The 7,049-nt window shown below is 44.0% G+C and overlaps 1 non-coding gene across 1 annotated transcript; it reads right to left on the bottom strand.

The window, feature by feature from the left end:
- Positions 1–535: 535 nt before the first annotated feature.
- On the bottom strand, positions 536–608 carry TRNAV-UAC. The gene has a single exon. It is a non-coding gene; the product is annotated as a tRNA-Val (tRNA).
- Positions 609–7,049: the final 6,441 nt, after the last annotated feature.

Genomic DNA, 7,049 nt, shown 5'->3' with positions numbered 1-7,049 from the left:
TAATTTTGTTTCCTTTGTAACATGTGTGTTGATTTTTTTTCCCTTTGTAACGTGTGTTTGTATGGGAGGAGATAAATATATTAATTTTGTTTCCTGTAACGTGGGGTGCTATTACGAGAGCTGAACGATTTGTGCAATTTGAATTGTGTTGAGTTGTGCTCAACATTCGGCAATTAAGCGCATGAGATTAAATGTAACCCAACATGTTTGTTTTTCTACAAGTATATATAAGTATACACAATGCAAAACACTTTTCTTGAGATTAAATATATATTTTACATTACTATTTTATTAGTATATTTATTTAGATTTTTTACAATACAAAAAGAGGAATTATTTAATTATTATTTTAGTAGTATATTTATTTAAATTTTGTTAAATACAAACAGATGGGAAAAAGAAAAGGTAGGTATGTGTATGACGGAGCACATGGTCACTACGCGGGCCCACTACAGAGCCAACATTGGCTCATTGGCTGGCCCAAGGGTGTTCAACTGATGCAACGTTAACAACAAACAAAAAAGACTAAAAAAATTGCTGCTGCCCAGGATCGAACTGGAGACCTTCAGTGTGTAAGACTGACGTGATAACCACTACACCACAGCAGCTTTGTTGTATAAGTATGACTACGTGCTGTATAGAAGGAAAGACGTGACTCCGCCATACCAACAAAATTATCGTTTCCCTGGGCAAAGATAATTATACTCGAGTAGTCTTTTCGGACCTTTTCTTCCTTTTAAGAACCCAAGTCCATAATATGAAATTACAAGAACTTCATTATATTAACTGAAAATCACAATCAACATCACAATGAAATCAACAACATCTTGGTTCTGTATCCACCCGCGATGCATTGTGAATAGAGCTCCTTGCCACATCTAGGCCCCGCCTTACTCGAGCAACATTGGTGATGCTCACCAGCGCTCGAAAATTCATTGATGTAGCTTTTGTTTCTTCTCATCGAGATAAGGGGTAGGCAAAAGGCGGATTTTCATCCAGATCACTCGATAAAAGTAACAACGCGGGTATTACAAAGTATTTGCTCACAAGACGGTCACAACCGCGACCTGGTTTGATCGTCATTTTAGAGACTCTGCCATCGAGGAGCGCCATGAGATAACCCCAACTTCAACTAGACATGGGGAGGACACAAACCTCACAAGTTCTCTGACTCGGCCATATCTAGTCGAGATTCATTGGACATAAATGTAACATAAGAACAAAAACGCGCGACAACGCCATACCCTTCATAGGACGATGTGGCCGTCATGGAAAACTCCAATCACCCAGATGGAATTCTTAACAATCAACAACATCCTTCAACTTGTTGGAGCCACTCCAAAGAAGGGCACCAAAATGGGGAAAGTCGAGGAACCATTATTCACATGACTGTGGTTGCCCCAGCTTCATCAGCGACAAAGACTTTGAAGAGCCTATAGGACATGGACTAGACACATAGATCCAGGGATCCCCCCTCACTATCATGCCTCCATAACAACCGAAGGAGTGCAAGGGAGACCACAACGACACTGGGCGGAAGTGTTGGTCGCCTCCTAGTTGTCTCATTGTCACAAGTTTGATGAGTTTCACGAAGGAGTGAGAAGAGGTAGTAAGCAATAAAGGTGAGCACATATGTGTTGCATACACAAACATATATACATGTAGTTGATGAGTTTCATGAAGGATTATTCGATATTGGTAATCTAATTTTTTATGTAATCACTCTCCTCTAAAGGGGAGAGGATTATGAGATTATATAAATTTTTAGCCCCATCTCCCTTATGGACGATAATTTGAAATGATTATTAAGTGTATGACCAATAAACTATGCGATGTCACATATGAGATTATAGATAACGCTCACATCGCCTTCATGAAGAATACTCAAAGGGGCTATCTCAAAAATCATAGATGAGGTTAGAAAACCGTTTCACACCCTCGCGTCGTCCCCCGCTTAGGAGAATCGGGTGGATCCTGAAGTCCTAGCTGAGATGCCCGCTGCATCTCCCTCGCTTACCTCCCTCGCCGCGGGAGGAAGTAGTCGAGCTAAGTAAAGACGACCGATGGTGGTGGCAGAGGCCCTCCTCCCTCTCACGCCGCTACATGAGGCGCATGGCACCCAATCGCACAAGGGGTGCGAATTGGGTCTGGGCCATGACGGTGGTGCATCATCTCATCTCGACGACTGCGTGTGATAGTCGCGTGGTGGTGGATGGTTGCGTCAGTGTTGCGGAGGTGCCATGGAGGTCTGGTGGTGGTACATGGTGGTGTGCTGGTGTTCATCCCAATGGCCGGCGGCTTCTGATCTGGTTGCCTACTTCCCTCCCTTGCTTGGTGTGCTCCTCTGTATCAGGGTCATGATTTTGCTGGTCCTCGACATGGATGGTGTAGGAGGTGGGGATCTATATCGGGAGAAATCCCTTGCTGGAATTTCAGTCGTGAGGGAGCAATTTGTTGGGGAACGTTGCATGGGAAACAAAAAATTTCCTACGCACACACAAGACCTATCATGGTGATGATCATCTACGAGAGGGGAGATCGGATCCACATACCCTTGTAGATCGCTAAGCGGGAAGCTTTAACAAACGCGGTTGATGTAGTTGAACGTCTTCGCGATCCGAATCGCAAGCGTCCCACGAACTCCGTCCCGATCTAGCGCCGAACGGACGACACCTCCGTGTTTAGCATGTTGGGGAACGTTGCATGGGAAACAAAATTTTCCTACGCACACGAAGACCTATCATGGTGATGTTCATCTACGAGAGGGAGATCGGATCCACATACCCTTGTAGATCGCTAAGCGGGAAGCGTTAAGGAACGCGTTTGATGTAGGGGAACAGCTTCGTGATTCAAATCACGGTCGCCCCACGATTCTTCCCGATCTAGCACCGAACGGACGGTACCTCCGCGTTCAGCACACGTACAGCTCGATGACGATCTCCGCCTTTTTGATCCAGCAAGAGAGACGGGGAAGTAGATGAGTTCTCTGGTATCATGACGGTGCGTCGATGATGGTGATGATCTATTCCTGCAGGGCTCCGCCCGAGCTCCGTAGAAAACCGATCTAGAGGAAGAACTATGAAGTAGAGGTTTAGGGTTGCACGTGGCAAAGTTGTGTCTCAAAACCCCTAAAACCTCTAGTATATAGAGGAGGAGGGGAGGGGCTAGCCTTGGGGATCAAGGGAGCCCCTAAAGCGTCGGCGAGTGGGGGAGGAGGGACTCCCACTCCAATTCGGTTTGGAAGGAGGAGTCCCTTCCTTCCTTCCCACCTCCTCTTTTTTTGTCCTTTGATTTTTTCTCTTGGCCGAAATAGCCCTATTGGGATGGCCTCACCAGCCCACCAAGGGCTGGTGCGGCACCCAAGGGCTATTAGGTTCTCTCTCGGGTGGGTGGCCCCTCCCGGTAAAAACCCGGAACCCATTCGTCACTCCCCGTACACTGTCGGTAATGCCCGAAATCTTTCCGGAAGCCCAATGAAACAATCCTATATATCAATCTTCGTTTCCGGACCATTACGGAAAACCTCGTGATGTCCGTGATCTCATTCGGGACTCCGAACAACAGTCACCAACACCTATAACTCAACTATACCGAACCGTCACCGAACCTTAAGTGTGCAGACCCTGCGGGCTCTAGAATTATGCAAACATGACCTAAGATACTCCCCGACCAATATCCAATAGCGGGACCTTTATGTCCATATTGGATCCTACATATTCTACGAAGATCTTATCGGTTGAACCTCTGTGCCAAGGATTCATATAATCCCATATACCTTTCCCTTTGTCCTTCGGTATGTTACTTGCCCGAGATTTGATCGTCGGTATCCCTATACCTATTTCAATATCGTTTCTGACAAGTCTCTTTACTCGTTTCGTAATATAAGATCCCGTGACTAACACTTTAGTCACATTGCTTGCAAGGCTTATATGTGATGTTGTATTACCGAGTGGGCCCCGAGATACCTCTCCGTCACAAGGAGTGACAAATCCCATTTTTGATCCATGCTAACTCAACGGACACCTTCGGAGATACCTGTAGAGCACCTTTATAGTCACCCAGTAACGTTGCGACGTTTGATACACACAAGGTATTCCTCCAGTGTGAGTGAGTTACATTATCTCATGATCATAGGAATGAACACTTGACACGCAGAAAACAATAGAAACAAAATGACACGATCACATGCTATGTTTATAGTTTGGGTCCTGTCCATCCCATCATTCTCCCAATGATGTGATCGAGTCATCAAGTGACAACACTTGTATATGGTCAGAAAACCTTAACCATCCTTGATCAACTGGCTAGTCAACTAGAGGCTTAGTAGGGACATTGTTTTGTCTATCTATACACACATGCATTTATGTTTTCATTCAATACAATTATACCATGGATAATAAACGATTATCTTGAAACAGGAAATATAATAATAACTATTTTATCATTGCCTCTCGGGCATATTTCCAACAGTCTCCCACTTGCACTAGAGTCAATAATCTAGTCTCACATCGCTATGTGATTTACATTGGAATGAATCTAACACCCATTAAGTTCTGGTGCTGATCATGCGTCGCTTGTGGAAGAGGTTTAGTCAGCGGATGTGCAACATCCAGATTCGTGTGCACTTTAAAAATATTTACGTCCTCTCCTTCGACAAAGTCGCGGATGAGGTGGAAGCGTCGTTTGATGTATCTGGTCTTCTTGTGAAACCTTTATTCCTTGGCTAGAGCAATGGCACCAGTGTTGTCACAGAACAGAGTTATTGGATTTAGTGCAGTCGGCACAACTCCAAGATCCGTCATGAACTGCTTCATCCAGACACCCTCCTTAGCCGCCTCCGAGGCAGCCATGCACTCCGCTTCACATGTAGAATCTGCTACGACGCTTTGCTTGGAACTGCACCAGCTTACCACACCCCCATTGAGAATAAATACGTATCCGGTTTGAGACTTAGAGTCATCCGGATGAGTGTCAAAGCTTGCATCGATGTAACCCTTTACGACGAGCTCTTCGTCACCTCCATAAACTAGAAACATTTCCTTAGTCCTTTTCAGGCACTTCAGAATATTCTTGACCGCCGCCCAGTGTTCCACTCCTGGATTACTTTGAAACCTGCCTGCCATACTTATGGCCAGGCTGACGTCCGGTCTTGTGCACAACATTGCATACATGATAGACCCTATGGCTGAAGCATAAGGGACGGTACTCATCTTTTCTCTATCTTCTGCAGTTGCTGGACACTGAGTCTTACTCAACTTTATACCTTGTAACACATGCAACAACCCCTTCTTGGATTACTCCATTTTGAAATTCTTTAAAACTTTATCAAGGTATGTGCTTTGTGAAAGTCCTATTAGGCGCCTCGATCTATCTCTATAGATCTTAATGCCTAATATGTAAGCAGCTTCTCCTAGGTCTTTCATTGAAAAACTTTTGTTCAAGTAATCCTTTACGATGTCCAAAAACTCCACATTGTTTCCAATCAGCAATATGTCATCCACATATAATATTAGAAACGCTACAGAGCTCCCACTCACTTTCTTGTATATACAAGATTCTTCAACAACTTGTATAAACCCAAATGCCTTGATCACCTCATCAAAGCGTTTATTCCAACTCCGAGATGCTTGCACCAGTCCATAATTGGATCGCTGGAGCTTGCATACTTTGTTAGCATTCTTTGGATCAACAAAATATTCGGGTTGCATCATATACAACTCTTCCTTAAGAAAACCATTAAGGAATGTTGTTTGACATCCATTTGCCAGATTTCATAATCGATAAATGCAGCTATTGCTGACATGATCCAGACGGACTTAAGCATCACTACCGGTGAGAATGTCTCATCGTAGTCAACTCCTTGAACTTGTGAAAAACCCTTTGCCACAAGTCGAGCTTTATAGACGGTCACATTACTGTCCGCGTCTGTCTTCTTCTTGAAGATCCATTTGTTCTGAATAGCCTTGCGACCTTCAGGTAATACTTACAAAGTCTCGGATTTCATGGCCTCTAACCATTTGTTGGAATCTGGGTCCACCATTGCTTCTACATAATTCGCACACTCATTATTGTCTAATAACATGATAGATAAGACAGGATTCCCGTACCACTCAGGAGCACTACATGATCTTGTCGACCTGCGAGGTCCGACAGTAACTTGATCCAAAGCTTCATGATCATCATCATTAACTTCCTCCTCAACTGGTGTTGCCTCGACAGAGATTTCCCTTTGCCCCGCGCCACCATCCTGTTGGACCATAGGTTCCACAACCTCATCAAGTTCTATCTTATTCCCACTCAATTCTTTCGAGAGAAACACTTTCTCCAGAAAAGCTTTGTTCTTAACAACAAACAATTTGCCCTCAGATCTGAGATAGAAGGTATGCCCAACTGTCTCTTTTGGGTAACCTATGAGGACGCACTTTTCCGCTTTGGGTTCCAGCTTTTCAGGCTGAAACTTTTTGACATAAGCATCGTATCCCCAAACTTTAAGAAATGACAACTTTGGCATCTTGCCATGCCATAACTCATATGGTGTCGTCTCAACGGATTTTGATGGTGCCCTATTTAAAGTGAATCCAGCTGTCTCTAATGCATAACCCTAAAACAATAATGGCAAATCGGTAAGAGACATCATTGATCGCACCATATCTAAAAAAAAGTACGATTACGACGTTCGGACACACCATTACGATGTGGTGTTCTAGGCGGTGTCAACTGTGAAACGATTCCACATTGTCTTAAGTGAGCACCAAACTCGAAACTCAGATATTCACCCCCTCGATCAGATCGTAGGAACTTGATCTTCTTGTTACGAAAATTTTCAACTTCACTCTGAAATTGTTTGAACTTTTCAAATGTTTCAGACTTGTGCTTCTAAGTAGATATATCCATACCTACTCAAATCATAAGTGAAGGTGAGAAAATAACGATATCCGCCGCGCGCCTCCACACTCATTGGTATGTATTATTTCCAACAAGTCACTTGCACGCTTAATTGTTCTAGATAACGGAGTCTTAGTCATCTTGCCCATGAGGCATGGTTCGCA

Source organism: Hordeum vulgare, chromosome 2H (assembly GCF_904849725.1).
Source record: "Hordeum vulgare subsp. vulgare chromosome 2H, MorexV3_pseudomolecules_assembly, whole genome shotgun sequence".
Taxonomy (NCBI): domain Eukaryota; kingdom Viridiplantae; phylum Streptophyta; class Magnoliopsida; order Poales; family Poaceae; genus Hordeum; species Hordeum vulgare.
The sequence above is the reverse complement of the archived record's forward strand: the minus strand, read 5'-3'. Positions and strand labels throughout refer to the sequence as shown.